At 49.4% G+C, this 21643-nt stretch overlaps 1 protein-coding gene and 1 non-coding gene across 2 annotated transcripts in view; one reads left to right on the top strand and one right to left on the bottom strand.

The window, feature by feature from the left end:
* Positions 1-21643, bottom strand: part of VAT1L (vesicle amine transport 1 like) — a 169860-nt gene that overhangs the window by 15326 nt on the left and 132891 nt on the right. The window lies entirely within an intron of this gene.
* TRNAC-ACA (transfer RNA cysteine (anticodon ACA)) lies at positions 8358-8429 on the top strand. Its single transcript has one exon. It is a non-coding gene; the product is annotated as a tRNA-Cys (tRNA).

Here is a 21643-nt window from a genome sequence, read left to right as displayed (position 1 = left end):
GTGCGAGGGAGGTTCCAGAGGGAGGAGGGGACATGTGTCTACCTGTGGCTGACTCATGTTGATGCATGGCAGAAACCAACACGATATTGTAAAGCAATTATCCTCCAGTTAAATACATTTTTAGAAAAGTGTGTTGGCTTCAACTTAGACTTGTTTGTTGAGAACGCAGAGGCACGCCACTCTGGGCGATCCTGGGTCTCTGATGTTTTAGACTCTTGACCTAAATGGTGCTTCATGTAACAAATATCCACTGCCCACCACAGCTGAGGCTCTGGGCTTGACTGACAGCGAGAAATAAGAAAGACCAGACCCTCCCCAGGAGGGCTAAGATCTCTCTGTGAGGGGTGGGGTCTGGTGTACCATGTTTTAATATCTGGATAGGACCTGTTTGGCACTTGGCTTAAATGTAGGAAAGTAGCAGAGAGTCACAGTTACAGCCCTTTTCATTCTAGGGCAACTGAGAATGAATTATCTCAGCTTTGATTCTGCACAGCTGTGTGGACATCAAACAACTTGCTTTCTGCTCAGCGCATGAAGAAAGCTTCAGGAAAGCTAAAGGCCTGAAATCAAGGTGTCAGAAGGTGGCTTCCTAGCAAAGGCTCCGTGGAAGAATCTTTTTCCAGCTTCTCTCCTAGCTTCTAGGGGTTGCTGACACTGCTTGCTGTCCTTGGCTTGCAGCCACAGCATTCCTATCTCTGCCTCCGTCATCACGTGCCCTTCCTTTCTGTGTTTCTGTGTCTCTCTTCTTATAGGGACAGCTCATATTAGATTAAGGGCTTATCCTATTCCAGGATGACCTCATCTGAACTCAACCCTCTGCAGCTCAGCTGTGTTGAAATACATCTGCAGTGAGCCTAGCTCCACACTCATGTTCTAAGGTTCAGGGAAGGACGTGAATTGAAGGACACACCTACCCAAGCTGAGACAGGTAGTAACACCCTTAAGCTTTTCTTTTTACACTTTTTTAAAAATTATAAAATAAAACACACGCACAGACAGCCACACATGCACAGTTTGTAAGCACGCAGGTGAAGAAACAGAACTTTGCTGGGCGTCCCCAAAGCCTCTCCGTCACAGCCCCAACTCCCTCCGTTCTCCAGATGTCACCGCTGCATCCCGACTTTTAGAGCCATCGCTTCCTCGCATTTCTTTCGTTTTTCACCTAACTGTGCATCCCTAGGCACCAGCGGTTTGTTTTGTGCCATTGGAAGAAACATATACCTTCAGGTCCTTTATATCTGCCAGCTCTCCTGCTTCGTTTCTGCTGCTGTTGTTCCTTGCAAGTCGAAAAGTCTGGGTTGCTTGGCGGTGGTTTCCTTCCCACGGTCTGGACTCTGTGAACTGCAGGCAACCAGGACTGTCCAGCGGGGCCCCCTGTGCTCTGTATTTCCCTCAGGTTGGTAGGACGTCTGATCAGACTGGGACCGTGGGCGCCGTTGTGTCCTCTGGGAGACGCACGTGGCTGGTTGGCCCCCTCTTCCTGATGTTCAGTGCCCAGACCCGTTAATTTAGTGGGGGCTGTGAAATTCTGATTCCAAGACTGTGGTCACTTATTATCTGCCTTCATTTTATAAGGAGCCACGCCCCTGCATCTATTAGCTGATTATGACTGGTGAACAGCTCCTATAGGAGTGGGAGGATAAATACTTGATTCTTCCCTTGGGTTTACTGGGAGCAGCAGCCTTTTCAAAGAAGCACAGTGAAGGAACTTGAGTACAGCTTTATGCGTAAAACATTCACTCAGTTCAGTTGCTCAGTCGTGTCTGACTCTGTGCGACCCCATGAATCGCAGCATGCCAGGCCTCCCTGTCCATCACCAACTCCCGGAGTTCACTCAGACTCACGTCCATCGAGTCGGTGACGCCATCCAGCCATCTCATCCTGGGTCGTCCCCTTCTCCTCCTGCCCCCAATCCCTCCCAGCATCAGAGTCTTTTCCAGTGAGTCGACTCTTCGCATGAGGTGGCCAAAGTACTGGAGTTTCAGCTTCAGCATTCACTAACTGAATATTAATAAATTTTTATTTTATATTTAAAAGGAAAAAATTGGAAGCAAAACATGTCTATCAGGATGGTTAAGGGAATTACAGGATAACCCTGAAAGGTCACCTCATCCCATTTCTTATTGACATGCTAAGGAGAAAGAGTAATTATATATTTAATGTGGTCATACCTTCATCGAATACATATTAATATAAAGAATAAATGAGAGCTTATATCAACCCAACTACCCTGGGCATATCTGTAGTAGGATTATGGCTAGTTTTTATCTCCTCCATTATACTTTTCCTGTTTTATATCTTTTTTTTTTTTCAATTACAATGGAGTTTATGCTGAAATAGTAAGAACGCAGATACAGTGTTAAGGCTACAGATCAAGCTGAAGGTAGGTTAGAGATTTGCTGTAACCACCAGAGAAATGCTAAGAGAGAGGCCTCGGTGAGGGGGGCAGTGGTGAAGAGAAGGGGTCAGAGTAGCTGGGGAAGGCTTCGCAGCGGGAGGAAGACTCCGGAAGACACGTACTACTGGGACGAGGGAAGAAAGAACCCCAGAGGCAGCAGCGTGAACACGGGCGGGGAACTAGCAATGAAGCCGGTGTGAGGCGCGGCCCCGCCCCGCCGGAGCAGCGCCCGGGCCTAGAGACGCCGCGAGCTGCGGGTGCAGGGGCCCCGGGACGCGGCGGGGCCGCAGGAGCCTGGCTGCGCTTCTCTTCCACAGGCTGCGCTTGCTGACGCCGGACAGGCTGCCGCGGCACTTGCAGGCTTTCCCACGCACCGTGCGTCCATGCAGCAGGCAGCAGTGCAGCAAGCCTCCGAGGGCACAGAGGCGGCGGCAGGCCGGCGGAGGGCGTCCCTCAGACCCGCCTCGGCACTGGGGCTTTGAAAGTAAGGCCGTGTCAGGCTTCCAGTCTGAATCCCCATCTACTATTTCTAGGCGGCATGAAGTTCTACAAATGGAAAGAATGTGGGAAGATCCTCTGATGTAACTCGAAGCTCTTTCGGCACCGGAGGAGCCACAATGGGGAGAAGCCCTTCAAGTGTAAGGAGCGCGGCAAAGCTTTCGAGTCCAGCTACGCCTGTATCGGCCTTCCCTGGTGGCTCAGACGGTAAAGAACCTGCCTTCAATGCAGGAGACCCGGGTTCAGTCCCCAGGTTGGGAAGAGCCCCTGGAGGAGGAAATGGCACCCCACTGCAGTACTCTTGCCTGGAGAATCCCCATGAACAGAGGAGCCTGGTGGGCTACAGTCCACGGGATCGGAAAGAGTCGGAGACGACTGAGCGACTTCACTTCACTTTCACGACTGTATCATACGCAAGAAAAATTCCCGGGGTTTCTCCCGGGCGTGGATGCGCCGCTGGACAATAAAAAAGTGACCTACCCCCGAAAGCTTTCCAGCACTCCTCCCATTGTTTCTCCCCCGTGCATAGCCTCGGTGCTGCAGGCAGGTGGCGCTCCGACAGAAAGCCTGCCACACTCCTTACACGCCCAGGGCTTCTCCCCGTGCCGATCCTCTGATGCTGGGTCAGGGTGGTGGAACGCAGACCTTCGCCAGGCTCCTTACATTCGTAGGGTCCTACCGCCAGCTCCTCTGTCTTGATGCTTGACTTGCCACCTGGACAGATGCCTCTCAAAACCTCTGCTTCCCAGGGACTGGGGTCCCCTGGAGCTTCCCCTCTCTCCAGCTGGGAGACCAGATCGGGTCTGGGGGATGGAGACACCAGGGAAGCCACATCTGTATAATTCTCCCGCGTCACCTTCCTGCACAAGGCCCTCTGTGCAGAGTCCAGACTGGCCCACTGGTTCTGAGTGAAACACACAGCCACGTTCTCAGAGGCCACTGGCTCCTGAGGCCAGGTGGTTTGGAGCATGGCTGCTGTCCATGGCTCTGTGCACTCCTCCCGGTTTGCAAAAGCAGGAATCTTAAACGCCTCTTCCCCTCTGGACCCCAAGAAGCGGGTCTCTCAAAGATCATGCGGACCCGAGTGCTGGGGCCCAGAGCACATCTCGGTCTGTCTGTTTATCTTTTATTTTTTAAGCCACGCTATAAAGTATAAGTGCCATATAAAAAGCTATACATAGTTAACGGTTACAACTCAATGAACTTGAGGATAAGTGTACACCTGTGAAACCATCACCACCCTCATAGCCATAAACATATCCATCACCCCTCACCGTTTTCTCTCACCCTTTTTATCACAGTTATTATTTGGGGGTAAGAACAATTAGGAGATGCCGAGGATGCGGGTCCGATCCCTGAGTTGCAACGATCCCTTGGAGAAGGAAATGGCAACCCAGTCCAGTATTCTTGCCTGGGAAATCCCATGGACAGAGGAGCCTGGTGGACTGCAGTCCATGGGATCGCAAGGAGTCAGACACGCCTGGGCAACTGAGCACGCAGACACAAGAACAATTAATATAAGCTCTACCCTCGCAGCAGATGTTAAGTACATTGTATAGTATTGTTAGCTATGGGCACTACGCCACATTAGCACATCTCCAAAACTTACATATCCTGCATAAAACTTTGTTCCCTTTGACGACCACCTCTCCTCCCCCCGCACCCAAACCCCTGGTACACACCCTTCTGCTCTCTGCTTCTGTGATTTTGCCAGTTTAGATTCCACATACAAGCGAGATCATATTTTTGTGTCTGTCTTTTTTAAAGGGTCCACGGTGAGCATGTATTCATGGAGAATAAGTTTTAAAAGTGGTGGTGGGTAAAGCACCACCTCCACTTTGATTATCAAGTGAAGGGAGGTTGCAGAGGGTGGGGGAAGGAAGCTCATGGGAGTCTGGAGCCTTTCACAGAGATGTGTAAGTGGCTTCAAAGTGAAACGAACCACCAGCTGCACCAGGGAAGCCATGTGCTGCCATACACAGCAGCCTCACGTGCCGCGCGCCTTTCCCAGGATGCCCATCAACCAGGGCAGCAAAGACAAAGGCTCTCAGAGGAAACTTCACCGTCTCACCCCTTCTCCCCTCCCTTAGCCGATACCTAAACTCGACCTTAGTTGCAGCAAGCGCCGCCCGGAGGTCTCTGCTCTCCTCTCTCTGTGTGTTCTCTCCACCTCCGTCGCTGTCTAGGTCAAGGCCCCATCACCTCCCTCCGGGATGACTTTTCCAGCCTCCTCTGTGATCTCTGGGGCTCCAGTGTCTCCACGTTCCAGTCTGTTCTCCTTCAACTGCCAGCGCTACGATTAGCAGTGGATACATTTGTGTGTCTCTTGTGTCTCAAATGCTTGGGACTCGGGCCGTAGATTCAGTAAGGATAATGGTAATGATGGTGATTTTAATGGCTAACATCAGTAAAGATGATGGCAATGATGGTATGATGGTGATTTTAATGGCTAACACCAACCACTTAGCACACAAGCTGGGCAAATGCCACAAGCATCGAGTGTTTTTTGCAGAATTGTCCATTTGCTCCTCATTGTAACCCTATGATGGACGTGCCGTGATTATTCTCATGACACAGAACAGGAGGATCAGGGAGGTTAATTAATCTGCCCAAGGTCACAGGCAGTGTAGGCAGAAGGGGTAGGATTTTCACCTAGACAGCTGATGAAATATTGTTAGATGAAATGACATCATGTCTGGGACGTACTCCAGAAAAGCCATGGGGGAGGGGAGGCAGCAAAGGAGACAAGCTGACCAGGTGTTCCTCACGTGGAGCTGCCTCCATGGGTACCTGGCTGGTGGGGTGGAGGTGGGTCAGGATTTGCTACTCGTTTGAAATTTTCCAAGAAAGTTTCTAAAATATGAACTTGAGTTCTTTTCCCCAAACAGCAACTCTATCAACAGATTTGGCACCCAAACGCTCAACTGTGTGTGTTGGATGCTGATGTTATGAGTGAGGGGTTTGGGCTGGAGAAGGTGGAGGTCTTCGCCCATTTCCCCAGAGAGAATAATGTTATTCTTTGCAGCAAATAACCCAGCTTTGTGAGGGTAACAGATTTCAGTATTGGATACCTACCTCGCGCCAGGCAGCACTCAGCAAGATGAACACACACAGGCAACCCCTTTCCCAGACAACGCCCCCTGCCCACCGGCTGCCGCGGTGGGGACTCCACCTACACAGTCCATCCAGGACAGCGTGGGGAGAGCTACATTCTGGGCCTGAATGAAGAGCCCAGAGGGTGGAAATGATGCCACTTAGACAAAAATGGCATTTCCCCGGGGCTTGTAAGGGTGGGAGGCATTTTTCTTGGAAGAGAAAATTCACGCACAGAGTCCTGAAAGGGGAAGACGGCTCGTGCAGGGACCCGAGAGTCAGTGACGGGGACGCTGTGCCGAGCTGTGTTGGCGGGGCTGTCTTCGGTCGGGGCTGGGGGGCTTGGACCTGACTGGAGGTGAGTCTTTAGAAGACGGCCTGGGAGGGACGCCCGCAGGTGAGGCAGGGGACGAGGAGAGAGGAGGAGACCAGCGGGACCTGGAAGTCAGGGCGGCTGTGAGGTGGAACTGATAAGATCCATGGTGGGATACTGCAATAGCTGTCCATCCCACTGAACCTGTGCGATCATTTCAGGCTCTTTGGAAGTCATCTAATTCCCCAAAGGGAAGAAAGAGCCTCTAAAAAGACTTATGCTTGGAAAGGTTCTCCATCAAAGCAGAGAGGAGAGCTGAGGTCGTCTGTGATTTATCTTTGTCCATTTTAATCAGCATTGGAAACAGATGACTCTGCTAAGGCCTGGAACCTTCCTTCTGTTGGAGTCTGCGTGACCCTAAAGTCGAATTTTTAATTATCTCTGCTGCTTCGCCAAGGCGTGGAGGGGCATCTGGGGCTAACCTGTTCCTTCCTGCATTGTCCTGGCTTGTCTGTCAGCTGAGATTTTTTCCTCTAAGCACCAAGGAGTACCTATTAGCCTGAGGTTGTGTTGCTATGGCAACGAGACAGAAAACAGGCTCAATACACCGGGGGGGGGGGGGGGGGGGGAAGTCAAGGGATGAGGGAGGTTCTGTCTTCTAGACATGTTCCTTTCCCGCTCAGGGGCCCACTGTCTCAGCTGACAGGGCCATGCCTTGGGCCGGGGTGACCAGGCCACTCTGAATTCACAGGTGGTCACAGGGACTGAAACCCAGGGGACAGCTTTAGGGCAGCAGTCAGACCCTCAGGAGTCATGGGATGAGGGTGGATCTGGGAGGTGCCCACAGCTGGGAGCTGGGTAGAGGCTGGGCAGGTGGGTGCCAGTTCACCCACATTTATACAAAACTGAAGTCATATCCACACCAAGCAGTGTAGAGAGTACTTGCAGAGTCTTTACACAGTCTTCAAAGCACCTTGTAAAGTATTTAAAATTCTGTGACCTAACAATTCCACTTTGAGGATATGTCTTAAGGAAGTAGTCCTACATTTGGAATAACAAGAAGAGAAAAAAAAAAAAAAAACTTTATAAGGTTGCAAAGAGCCAGACATGATTTAGCAACTGAACAACAATAAAGGTTAAAAATGCTGAAAGGGTCTATTAGAGCGGGAAAAAAGCAGTCTGCAAAAACTTTTACAGTGTGATTATCATTTCTAAAAAAATGTCAACCCCCCGAACAAAAGAAAATCAAAACAAACCTCCAAATGCACAAAAGAAAAATATTAGAAAGAAAAAAAAAAGGTTATTTTGGATGATGGGAATTAGTTTTGTCAGCTTTTCTTTTCTTTTCTTTGAAGGGGTATATTTTTAAATGTCTCCATTGAGTAGGACATTTTTCCTACTGGGGAAAACAGTTCTTCAGTGGCTTTAGCGCTTTTCTTTTTTTACCTTATTTTTTGCTGAAGCATAGGTGATTTGCCATGTTGTGTTGGTTTCTGGTGTAGAGCAATGTGATTCAGGGAGAGAGAGAGAGAGAGTTCATTGCAGGGTATCGGCGTTCCCTGTGCTCTCCGTGGGTCCCTACTGTTTCTCTCTTCTATGTATCACAGCATATGGCTTTGAATCCCAAACTCCTGAGTGATTCCTGCCTCCTCTCCCCTCACAGCCACAGGCTGTCCTCTAAGCCTGTCAGTCTCTTTCTGTTCCATAGATGAGTCCATTTGTGTCAGACTCCACGCTTAAGTGATATGTGGGACTTGCCTTTCTCCTTCTGGCGCACCTCACTGAGTAGGAGCGCCCCTGGGTGCACCCGTGTGGCTGCAGATGGCACCGTGCCGCTCTCTGCCTGGCTGAGCAGTAGCCTGTTGTGCATGCCTGCCGTGCCTTCCATCCACTCCGCTGTCAGTGAGCTCTTGGGTTGTCCCCGTGACTTGGCTGCGGTAAATAGTGCTGCTGAGAGCTTTGGGGTACATGCATTTCTTCAGTTTTGTCTACATATATTCCTGGGGGAGGGGATTGCTGGAGCTTTTAGCTTTTTGGTTTTTTTTTTTAAAGACTTCCCTGGTGGCTCAGATGGTAAAGCGTCTGCCTACAATGCAGGAGACCCAGGTTTGATCCCTGGGTTGGGAAGATCCCCTGGAGAAGGAAGTGGCACCCCACTCCAGTACTCTTGCCTGGAAAATCCCATGGGATGGAGGAGCCTGGTAGGCTGCGGTCCATGGGGTCGTAAAGAGTCAGACATGACTGAGCGACTTCACTTCACTTCTTAGTGTTTTTAAGGAACATCCACACTGTTCCCCATAGCAGCTGTAGCAATTGTCATCCCAACCAACAGAGTAGGAGGGTTCACTTTTCTCCACACCCTCAGCAGTATTTGTTACTTTTGTAGGCTTTTTAGTAATGGCCATTTTGACTGATGTGTGGTCTTTGTAGTTTTGATTTGCATTTCTCTAATAATTAGTGATGTAAAGCACCTTTTCATGTGCCCATTGGCCATCTGTATGTGGAAGAAAATAACTTTTTTAAAAAGTTCTGCAGTCTGGAATTGGTCATGCTTCCAAGTGAATATAGTCTCACCGAGTACAGATCCCAGACGCCACTTATTACACTATTTTTTAGATGCTTCTATTGTCAGCGCAATCCTAGGCATTGCTGCAAAACCAAACGATACAGTACTTTGGCCCCCATGGACTTGACAGAGTAGGTCTATTCACTTCCTGATGCTCTGGAATTGAGCACTCCGAACAGACCCTGACTCAACCCAGATCACCTGTACAAACCAGGGCAGACAGGCCTGTGTCCAACGTGGAGTCTATATAATCAGGCTTGTCGGTTTTCATTACTTGGGATTCCTCACAGGTTTTAAGGAAATCATCGCATGGAGGAAGAGAGCTTGGGAGAGGGTTCAGCTCATGACTGCGTGTGTGCAGGTGGGACTGAGCAACCCGCCCCGTGGAGGATCCATCAGCCTGGGTTGCTTTCCCCTCCTGCTGCTCATCAGGGTACAGCCTTGGCACAAAGAAGAGGTAGGCATACGCGCCTCTCAGCCACCCGCAGCTATTTAAAACACTGAAACAGATCTAAAATAATGTGGATGAAAATAGCTACTTCAACTCTGATTATTGCAGGCAATATAATAGTAAAAGATAGTCATGATTATAATGGTTATGTCTATTGAGTGCTTACAACATGCCAGCAGTAACACGCTAACTGGCTTGCAGGCATCATCTCCCTTAATCTCTTCATCGACTCTGTACATGGCAGGTCATTATTTCTACTTTACAGAGGACAAAACTGAGAACCCTAGAACTTAATATGCTCAGGGTGACACAGCTTAAAAAAAAAAAAAGAAGAAGAGCCAGGATATAAAGATGGGAACTAGAGGACTTACAACCTGTTCCGTCGTGACCATTTAGTCATCTAGCTTCTAACAAGTCTGGACGTGATGCAGCACTGCCGTTTTAAAGGGTGAGAAATCCGAAGCTAAGAGAGGGTGAGCAGCTTTCCCAGCATCGCACAGCTAGAAGGTGGCGCAGCTGGGATTCGCGCCCAGCCAGTTCCTCCACAGTCGGCTTCCCTCCCCACTGTGACTGCATTGTGGCCCTGGCACCTAGCGTGACAAGTAAGGTCAGGCCAATATTTCATTTCTAACACTCACCATCAGACGTAGTACAGAGCAGATGCTTAGAAAGATTTGTGGAAAGGATGAATAACGGACAGGTAAGTGTCGAGACACTGAAAGCCAGACAAGGCGCCTCGATCCATCCCAAACCACACAATCAACTGGCAACCACGCATCTTGGGATCACTATTGAAGGAGTGTCCTTCCACACCTGACTGCAGAGGTCTAAAGAAATATGTCACCCCCTGAGTGATCGGTTTTGCTCTTCCACAAACTGGGTGCTCTGCTCCATGGGGTTGCCTTGCTGGGAGGTGTCTGAATATCAGATAGGAAGCAGTCACCAGGTAGGAGAAAGTGAGGCGGGAGATACAGTGGAGAGATGAAGGAAGCCCCCTTGTGATCCCAAGTAGATGGTCCCCAACCCTCCCGAGGGAGCTTGAGATTTATTTCCAATGCCCGGAGGCTGTGCCGGGCATTCCTTCTCAGGATGGAAGCTGAAGGGACATCTCTAGGATGACTGTAGACTAAATTCAGCCTCCTGAGCGGCCCAGCTCCCTAACTCCTTACAGGGGGGTTTTCAACCTCGACATTGGTGACATTCAGGGCTGCATGACTCTGTTGCATGTGGGGCTGTCCTGCCTGTTGCAGGTGTTTAGCACCGTTCCTGCCCTCTGCTCACCAGACACCAGCAGCGTCCTCCCAGGCATGAGGACCCAGAGTGCCTCCAGACCCTGCCAGTAGTCCCTGGAGGACAGAATCTCTTCCAGATGGGAACCACTGCCTTGCAAGTAGGCGTTAGAAACTAGAAGCTAGAGGGGAGCCTTTCAGTCATCCTGGGCCCCCCCTTTAACTTGATCCTTCTAAGCCAGGAGGTCACTAGGTGGAGAAGGGGAGGGAGAGGGCTGTGGATGCAAGGCTTCTCTTCCCCCCAAGGAATTATCTCTCCTTCAAAGGTTTCAAGCTCCCAGATGGCTCAGTGGTAAAGAATCCACCTGCCCATGTAGGTGATGCAGGAGGCAAGGGTTCAGTTCCTGGGTTGGGAAGATCCTCTGGAAAATGAAATGGCAACCAACTCCAATATTCTTGCCTGGAGAATCTCGTGGACAGAGGAGCCTGGCGGCCTACAGTCCATGGGGTGGCAAAGAGTTGGACACGAGTGAAGTGACTGACTAAGCACACACAGATTTCACAGGTCACCGCTGTCATTGCCACTCTGACCTCTAGAGGGCGCCGATGTCCTTCACTGTCTGCCGCAAACCTGGCGCTGCTGAGTTCAGTTCAGCTCAGTCGCTCAGTCGTGAGCGGCTCTTTGCGACACCATGGACTGCAGCCCTCCAGGCTTCCCTGTCCTCCACTATCTTCTGGAGCTTACTCAAACTCATGTCAGTGGAGTCGGTGATGCCATCCAACCATCTCATCGTCTGTCACCCCCTTCTCCTCCTGCCCTCAATCTTTCCCAGCATCAGGGTCTTTTCCAATGAGTCAGCTCTTCGCATCGGGTGGCCAAAGTATTGGAGTTTCAGCTTCAACATCAGTCCCTCCAAAGAATATTCAGGACTGATTTCCTTTAGGATGGACTGGTTTGATCTCCTTGCAGTCCAAGGGACTTTCAAGAGTCTTCTCCAACACCACAGTTCAAAAGCATCAGTTCTTCGGTGCTCAGCTTTCTTTATGGTTCAACTCTCACATCTATACATGACTACTGGAAAAACCATAGCTTTGATTAGACGGACCTTTGTCGGCAAAGTAATGTCTCTGCTTTTTAATATGCTGTCTAGGCTGGTCAGTGCTTCCCCGGTGGCTCATGGTAAAGAACCTGCCTGTAATGCAGGAGACGCAGGAGACTCTCATTCGATCCCTGGATCAGGAAGATCCCCTGGAGGAGGGCATGGCAACCCACTGCAGTACTCCTGCCTGGAGAATCCCATGGACTGAAGAGCCTGGAGGGCTACAGTCCATGGGGCTGCAAAGAGCTGGACACATCTGAAGCAACTGCGCACACAGGCATGCACACACTAGGTCGGTCATAGCTTTCCTTCCAAGGAGCAAGTGCCTTTTAATTTCATGGCTACAATCCAAGTGCTGACTGAGACCTGGGTTTAAATCCCAGCTCCATCACTCACCAGCTTTATAACTTTGGGTGTGTTCTGTAATCTCTCTGCCCCAAAGCTGCTTATCTGCAGAACAGTGATAATAACAGTTACCAGCAACTATAGCCCTGGGGGCCAGCATGAGCTGGCATGAGAAGGCATCTTGCCTGGAAAGCATCTTTGCAACCCCAGGGACTGTAGCCCACCAGGCTGCTCTGTCCGGGGGATTCTCCAGGCCAGAATACTGGAGTGGGTTACCATGCCCTCCTCCAGGGGATCTTCCCAAGCCAGGGACTGAACCCAGGTCTCCCACAGTGCAGGCGGAGTCTTCTTTACTGTCTGAGCCAGCAGGAAGGCCATCTTGCCTGGTGCCTTCCACATAATCCCACAGCGACCGTAAGTGGTGGCCACATCCAGCGCGCGCTGGAGGCACTCTTACTGGTCCAGGGAAGTCGACTGCGCACATTTCTTCCCCAATCTCAGTTCAGGGAAGTGATGTCGGTGGCTTGAAATCAGCCATGGCGGGAATATTTACACCAAAGAAACAGGCAAACAGCAGCAAATCAACGTGATAGCGCACACGGCTTGAGCCTCAGTGCGTGTGATTTAGACGAAGCGGGGCTGGCGCTCCCACAGACAGAGTACCTGCTGAGGCACCCAAGCTGCCTCGGGCCCATTCTGCCTCCAGAGGGCCCAGCAAGCAGACCCCATGAAAGGCCGGGTCTCATTTCAAGGTGCTCAACAGCCAGCGACTTTTGCTTCATCCAGGTACCTCCTCCTAAGTACAGGGAGCTTATTTAATAACACATTGAAAAGAAAACTCCGCGCTACTTCCATAAATGCGGGGGTGGGGGGCGGGGAAGATCGGTGTTGTTTGCCATTAAAAGCCAAACAGGTGGCACAGATTCTTTACTGTCTGAGCCACCAGTGAATCCCTAAAGAGGTTTAAGCAAGCTCAAAATAGCATGGAAAGCGTTAAGGAAGCCAGGAGACACAAGAGATGCAGGTTCGATCCCTGGGTTGGGCAGAACCCCTGGAGAAGAAAACGGCCACCCGCTCCAGTGTTCCATGCCTGGAGAATTCCATGGACAGAGGAGCCTGGTTGGTGGTCTACAGTCCATGGGGTCACCCAAAACTCAGACACAACTGAGTGGCTGAGCACGCATGCGCACACTCAGGAAAGCCAAACATAACGAGAAAGACAAAAGGAAACATGTCTGTCACACTCTAGCTTGATGCCCTTGCCTCCCTGAAGACGAGAACCCAGGCTCTGTTCTCTCTTGGTTCAAAGAGGAAAGGACATGTGTCCTAGAGTTGTGGAAGCACACAGGCTCCCTGCTGACTGTTCTCCTGATGTAATCTGAGGATTGAGAGAGGAAAGGTCATCGTCTTCTCATTACGAGATTCAGTGTGAGGCTGCTGCTGCTGCTGCTGCTGCTGCTGCTGCTAAGTCACTTCAGTCGTGTCCGACTCTGTGCGACCCCACAGACGGCAGCCCACCAGGCTCCTGTCCCTAGGATTCTCCAGGCAAGAACACTGGAGTGGGTTGCCATTTCCTTCTCCAATGCATGAAAGTGAAAAGTGAAAGGGAAGTCGCTTAGTCGTATCCAACTCTTAGCGACCCCATGGACTGCAGCCCACTAGGCTCCTTTGTTCATAGGATTTTCCAGGCAAGAGTGCTGGAGAATGAGAGGCTAGTCTACGTCAAAGCCCTACTCCACTGGTGAAAGGAGAGCTTTCTTGGGGAAACACGGTGTTAGATGATGCTAGAAGATTAGCAGACAGAAAAAAAAATGATCATTTAAAAAAAATGAAGCATCATTGAGCCAAATGCAAAATTCATATTAACTTTAAAGCTAACATCAGTGGCACGTTGAAGCCAGCTTGTACTGGCTTGTGGGGCTCAGCGGTTAAATTTTCAGGGCTTTAATCAGTTGACAGCGCATCCGTTGCTTGAAATTGGCCAGGGGGGAGCTTTAACATGACGGAAATTAACAAACACTACAAATCAGAGCTTCCCACAACCCCAAGATCTGATTATGAAAACATTCACAAGTGTGCTACTCGCTAATGCTTTCCATGCTATTTTGAACTTGTTTAAACCTCTTTAAGGCTTCCCTGTGGCTCAGACAGTAAAGAATCTGCCTGCAATGCAGAAGACCATCTACAATGCAGGAGACATGGGCTCAATCCCTGGGTTGGGAAGATCCCCCTGGAGGAGGGCATGGCAACCCACTAACCCACTGCAGTGTTCTTGCCTGGAGAATCCCGTGGACAGACAAGCCTGGCGGGCCACATCCATAGGGTCTCAAAGAGGCGGGCACAACTGAGTGGCTGACACAGGGACACACACACACACACACCCCTTCAGGCTATGGCCTTAGACAGCCAGGAACATCCATTCCTTCTCTTACCTCAGACTTCGTGTGCAACAACTTGAGATACACAGAGTAACAAACATCCGTAAAGTCTGATGAGCTCATTTCCATTATAGCATCTTAAGGAAGAGTGATGGAAATCACTGCTCAGAAATTGCCATAATTGATTATCGTATGTAAAGTACACTGACAATCCTCCTTTCCAACCCACACTCTTTAATGAGCTGTTTTAGTGCTGGTTCTGCTAAATGCTTGGAATTTATAATGCCCTGGAAACTCATCAATTTCTAAGGGTGCAATCAATGACTGACTATTAGGGGAAAACTCCAACAACAAACATGCAAGATACAAGACGATAAACAGTGCAGAAAGCTTTCACCCTTGGTAATCGCTCCTGTCACCACAGTGGGTTTCATTCCAAGCCTTTCTGCGTATGTTTCGGCCCAGAACCTCGACTCCTCTGGTCTTTACTTGTGTGTATGTGCGCGTGTGTGTGTGCTCAGCCATGTCTGACTCTTTGCAACGCTGTGGACTGAAGCCCGCCAGCTTCTTCTTACCATGGGATTTCCCAGGCAAGGATACTGGCCTGGGTTGCCATTTCCTACTCCAGAGGATCTTCCTGACCTGGGGATCTCTCGAGTCCTTGAGATCTAGAGATCTCTTGAGTTTCTTGAGTCCGCATTGGCAGGCGGGTTCTTTACCGCTGTGCCACCTGGGAAGCCCTGATCTTTATTTACCCAGGAAGCAAAAGGGAGACACACCCTGGTCACTTGATGTTGGGAGAAGTGGTTGGGCTCTGGCATTTAGCTTCTATGTGACTCTATCCCCTTTGTAGTATTAATGATGGTGAATGTGCAGCAATGCTTTTGTTATGGATCTCACAGGTGGGGAGTGGGTGCCCTGCTGATTTCTGGTGGAACTGCTCCCAACACAGCTGATTTGAATCTACTAGGTACCATCACGGGGGCAGAGCTGGAAGCCTTCAGGAGCTGGCGCACACAGGCTTCAGCACTCACCGCTGCTGAGAGCAGCTCCGAGAAATCTCCGGTCCTTCCAACATTTCGGAGACCTGGTAGGTAGGTGCTCTTTCCTGCAGAGAGCTGTGGACGACGTTGACCTTGGAAATAAGCCAGCCAGTTGCTTCATCAGCAGAATGTGTTTATAGCAGGGACAGGTGAGCTACAGTGAAATTTGCAGGCAAGCTGGGAGAGACAAAGAGAAGGTCGGCTTTTCTCTGGCTTTAGGAGGAAACTGGGGAGAGTTTTGAAGGAAACGTTCACTGGAAAAGAAGGGTTGGAGGCTGCGGCAGTTTCTCATTGGCTCCAAGTGGTTATTAGAGCGTTGCTGCTGGGGGCAGGGAGGGAACTTCCTTTTTCTTATAAGCAGGGAATAAAATTCCACAGGTAAGAAATGTCCTTCCTTGTCAAAAGAATTCCAGTTTTCCCTTTGCCTGCCGGTGAGGCTGGCTGAGTGGCACTCACGTGGGAAAGCCCCCTTCAGGGCTTTCTGACTCCATTTAGAATGAGTTTTCCTTCATTTTCACAAAGGGTAGTTCGCCATTTATAAGCCTGGAAAGGTGATGGCAAATGCCAGCCAGCGACGGAGAGATTACTGCACTGTCCAGGGTTTTTTGTTCATTATTTTTCTCTCCACTCACTCACTCACCTCCCAGCTCCCCCACACGCAGTAGAATGTGAGCACTGAAGGTTTTTTGCGGGGGTGGGGGGGTCCATTTTGTTTACATGTAGCCAAAGTGCCTCAAGCAGCCTGACAAGTAAATGGCATTTCAATAAATATCTGTCAAATTAATATCCAGCAGGCCAAGACAGAAGACAGAGCTTAGAGCGGCTTCCCAACTCGCAGTGGGCTTTAGGCTCACTGGGAAGCATGATAAAATGGAAGACCCCAGACCTATCTCTAGTCTCCTCTAACTCACTGGGCTGGAGGCGGGGCTCAGAAATCGGCCCAAGGAGTGCACACCTTGAAAAACCCTGCCTGTCCAAGGGGGCAACTGTGGCCGTTGCTTATAGGAGAAAGGCTTCTGGCCGTCATTTCAGAGTCACCCTTCCCAGGCGGTGGCTCCAAGCCAGGTGGATGCACCAGTAGGTGCCTGGGCAGAGGGGAAGGAGCCGAGCTGCGTGGTCTCTCTGGGTGGGTTCAGACCCACTTCAGTATCGGCGTTTTTCCAGTGCCTGGCTTCAGCATCCAGTAGGCTTGGTGATGAAATCAGCACCCAGCCCACCTGCAATTCCTGCTGAGGTCTGGAACTGCATGTTTCCCCAGTCCCTAAGCTTTCAGTGACTTAGCATCTTCCTTCATAAGACTGTCGTTCTGTCTCACATCTCTGGGCACATTTTCTCAGGTGACTGTCGACGCTATACCATGGGCTTAATAGCCTCTTTTGAATTTTCACCTGGTAGCGGCATCGGCTTGTCTCTCAATTTGTGTGAATCCAGAGACCCACCTCTCCTGGTCCAAGAGGCTTTCTCCTGGTGTCAGAACTTGGCCCTTCCCTTTGCTGTTGGCTTGTACCCAAAGGTGGCAAGGTGGAGGGAGGGGGCAGGTGTGACGTGGCATAAAGAGCTGCTTGTGTGGTGATTTGGGAAGATTCAGGCTCCTCTCACTGGACTTTGTAATCCTGGGCATATCAAGAAGCCACTCTGAGCCTCTGTTTCTTCAGCTTGAACATGGGCAGTATATTGCTTCAGAGGTACGGAGGGAATTTGGCTACAAAAGTACAAGTGTTCTTTAACCTTAAGTCTCGGGATATTACAATAACCAGGAGGATCCAGAGTTTGGAAGCACCTACTGCACCATGAGGTCTTTCCCCCATCAGTCTAGGGAATTTGTAAGATAAGTCACTGGTGCTATGATCTCTGTACAACCTTATCTTGCCTCCCACCTTCTTCCTACCTGCTTCTCCCCACCCGCCAGACATATGTCACTGACATTTGGAGGAGGAAGTCGCGAGGTGTCAATAAGGGAGGGAGGCAGGATGCTCTGGAGAATGAAATGATTATTCATTAAGTAACTAGTACGCTTTAGACAGTGCAGAGCCCTCTAGATACACATCACACCACAAGTCTAACAGCCCTGCAAACAGATGTTATCACTTCACTCATGGATGGAAGCGCTGAAGCTCAGAGGGAGTGGACATCTTATCCAGGGTCCTCCAGGTAGTTTATGCCAGAGGTGGGCTTCAAATTCTGCTCAGCTTAACTTCACGCCCAAGTATGGATTTTACTGAGCAAGTCCGTCTTTGGCCATAATGGCTGGAGACACAACCCAGGAAGTCTAAACCTCTTTCTCATGCTTCCCGCTTTTCTTTTAAATAATTGTACTGCTTTCTTTCTCTCGGCTGTGCTGGGTCCCCGTTGCTCCTGCTTGGGCTCTTCTCTCGTTGCGGCGAGCGGGGGGCTCCTCTCTGGTCACGGTGCTTGGGCTTCTCATTGCAGGGGCTTCTCGAGGGCACTCGGGATTCCACAGCTGCAGCTCCCGAGCTGTAGAGTGCAGGCTCAGCAGCTGCGGCACATGGGGTTAGTAGCTCCGCGGTATGTGGGATCCTCCCAGACCAGGCATCAAACCCATGTCTTCTGCATTGGAGGGGAAACTCTTTACCACCGAGCCACCAGGGAAGCCCTTTTCTTTTTCATGTTACTTACTAATTTTAATTTCATTTTATTTATTAACTTTTAAATTGAAGTGTAGTTGGCTTACAGTGTTGAGTTAGTTCCAGGTGGGCAGCACAGCGGTGCACGCGCACACACACACACACACACACACACACACACACACACACACATTGAGTTTTTCAGATTCTTCTCCCTTACAGGTTATTACTGAGCATAGTTGGGTATAGTTCTCTTGTGCTACACAGTAGGTCCTTGCTGTTTAGTTTACATACTGTAGAGTATATATGTTAATCTCACACTTCTAATTTACCCCTCCCCCAGCCCTCTTTGGTAACCAGAAGCGTGTTTCCTATGTCTGTGGGTCTATTTCTGTTTTGTAAATAAGTTCATTTGTATTATTTCCCACTTCCCTTTCTGATCTTCATTCTCCCCCCACCCCTTCTCATTCTCTCTCTCTCTGAAATTTGGGGTAAGGTGAAGGTTTTCTCTTAAACATTACTGAAAGGTCAGTGAAGAAGGACAGGGGACAAGGTCTCTTCTGATTGGGAAGGGTTGAAAAAGTCTTGATGCCCTGAAGAGGTAGCTTTCCCCTGATTTCCCAAAGAGTTGTAATTCTGTAGAATATCAGTTCTGTTACCTGCACTGCCGATTTATTTCATTATCTGTAATAAGCAGTAATGACATTTCTTAATTGCATTCCATAAAAATCTCAATTATCACTTTAGAATTACATCAGATTAGATGAAGCGACATCTCCCACAACCAGAAAGAAATTTCACTCTTCAAATGAAACTTTGATTATTTTTTTCAGAGATGCCCTACACTCTAGAATCAGTCGGCTGGTTTCAATTGCAAGGAAGAACCAAGTGAAATAAACTACTTTTGGTGAGGCAAAAGTAAGAGAAAAAACAAAAATTGCCTGAAGAAATGTTCTTTGGGACCATAAGGAAACAGAGCATCTTGATGCATTTCTCTCTCACTCCGAAATGAGGACTAGATCAGAGTCCCTTTTGCTGGTAGTGTGAGAGGCAGGTCCATTAAGCTTCCATGAAATTGTTCCCCAGCCTGTGTTTCTCCATGAGACCTGGCCCTGCTTCCTTACACTTCCATCGCCTTATGCAGGACGTGCCATAATTGGCACCTCCTGCTTGACTTTGAAGCTCTAAGACGGCACCCAACTGAGGACTTTCCATCTCACAGCTGAGCCATAAACCAGCCTGTCTCTCTCTGTCCGCTCTGATGCCATTCTTAGCTTTTCATGGTGCTTATTGTTCAGTGTTTTCAAAAGCCTGTTCCATACCATCCGCAGTTCCTCCTGCTGCTGTAACCAATCACCACAAACTTAGCGGCTGAAGTCAGTTCAGAATATCTTACGGTTCTGGAGATCGGAAGTCCATAACGGCTTTCACTGGGGGTGAGATCATGGTGTCGGCAGGGCTGTGTTCCTTCCGGATGACTTAGGACGGTCTGTTTCTTTGGATTCCGCCTGCATCCCTTGGCTTGTGGCCCCTTCCTGTATCTTCAAAGCCAGGAGCATCTTCAAGCCTCTCTGACCCTCATGCTCCGTCTTCCAAGTACCCTTGTGGTTACAACAGACCGCCCTGGACAATCCAGGAAAATCTCCCCGTCTGAAGACTTATACCTGAGTCACCTCTGTAAACTTCCTCTTGTCACATAACATACTCATGAGTTCCAGGGGTTAGGATGTGGGCATATTTGGGGGGCATTATTCTACCTACGGGGCTCAGTGGTAAAGACTCCGCCTGGGATACAGGAGATGCAGAAGATGCGGGTTCAGCCCCTGAGCTACAGTTTCCCCACTAAAAGAGGAACCGAGATATATTGCAGGTTTGTTATAGGTTCAGGTGAGACAGAGTCGTGAAACCACAGGCAGTGATACCTGAAGTAAGCTATCAAGTGAATTTCCATTTCTTCCTCTGCTTACTGAAACTGGCAAGAATTTAAGGGCTTGAGGTAGGGACGCTTGTGCTGCCCACATCTGGTTCCCCTCTCCTTCCTGGACGCCCAGGAAAACTACATTTCCCAGCCTCCTTGCAGTGAGGGGGACCACATGACCAGGTTTAGCCAATGAGATATGCATGGGAGGAATGCCCCAAGTCCTCGGAGTCTCACTGCCTCATCAACCACGTGGAGACTTAGCATGCACCATCCTAACATCCCTTCTTCTGTGTGCCAGTTCAGCATTCCTGGTTAAGAAAGGCCCCCTTTGTCTTTCCCCTTTGGATTTCTGCGAATTCATGGAGGCAAATAAGAATGCAGGTTTGTGGGCAGAGCAAAGAGATGAGCCTGGGGGTTCACAAGCCGTGAGCCATGATGTCTCAGCTGTTGCTTCACTGATAGGAGGCTATGTCCTCCTCCCTGACACTCTCTGTTTCTACTGTGGGTCCCAAATGATGAAGCATCGTCGTGTTCTTCCCCTCGAGTTGGAATCATTGCATCGCTAGGATCTGACAGTCTGGTGGCAGAGACACCTATCTGTTTGTAAAGAAATTAGTTTTCCAAGCTGTGTTCCAGGGAACACCTGTGCCTCAGGAAATTGCATTAAGTGAGCTGCAAAGAAAAAGGCTTCCACAGTCCAATAAGGACAGTGCGGTACATTCTCTGATCAAGGAGTCCTGCAGGAAAGAAATCTGTTGAACTTTCTTTCACCTAGCATTTCTTAAACTTTCTCAAACTGTTTCAAACTCACAGGATACATTCCCTGATTTCTCCTCCCTTCAGTTCAGTTCAATTCAGTCGCTCAGTGGTGTCCGACTCTTTGCGACCCCATGAATCGCAGCACGCCAGGCCTCCCTGTCCATCACCAACTCCCGGAGTTCACTACCTTGGAACAAAAGAAAAAGAATCCCAAAACTGCCTTGCACTCTATGTTCAGGTATGGATGAATAATGAGAACCCAAGGCAAAATAATATATTGGTAACTCCATTAGTGGTGAAACAGGCAGCCTAAACCATGAAAGTCACGATACATTCCGCACCCTATCCCCCCGCCACCACACTCAATCAGAAGTTCTCTTATCAAAAATACCAAGTTAAAAGTGTAGAAGTGGGGCTTTCTCCCTGTATTTATATTTAAACGTGTGACTACTAAGCCCGCCAGGTGCCAGCATTCACATAGCTGTGATTTCCGTGCCCCTCAGGGCTTTGTAAGGTGTATCTACATAGCCAGACTTTGCAATTTCCAACTAGGATTACAGTCTACAAATAGTGGAATGTAGAGTTTTTTTGCATGTATAATTGTTATCCCTCTGTGAAGTCACTTTCTAAAAAGTATAGTTAAAACTGTGATTTTGCACAAAATTTATGGCACTGCATAGCAGTTCAGTTGCTCAGATGTGTCTGACTCTTTGCATCCCTATGGACACCAGACCAGGCCTCCCTGTCCATCACCAACTCATCACCATCATCAGAGCTTGTTCAAACTCCTGTCTGTCGATTCAGTGATGCCATCCAACCATCTCATCCTCAGTTCTCCCCTTCTCCTCCTTCCCTCGATCTTTCCCAGCATCAGGGTCTTTTCCAATGAGTTGGCTCTTCCCATCAGGTGGCCAAAGTATTGGAACTTTAGCTTCATTATCAGTCCTTCCAAAGAATATTCAGG

Source organism: Ovis aries, chromosome 14 (assembly GCF_016772045.2).
Source record: "Ovis aries strain OAR_USU_Benz2616 breed Rambouillet chromosome 14, ARS-UI_Ramb_v3.0, whole genome shotgun sequence".
NCBI classification, from domain to species: Eukaryota; Metazoa; Chordata; class Mammalia; order Artiodactyla; family Bovidae; genus Ovis; species Ovis aries.
This window is presented reverse-complemented; position numbering and strand designations above follow the sequence as displayed.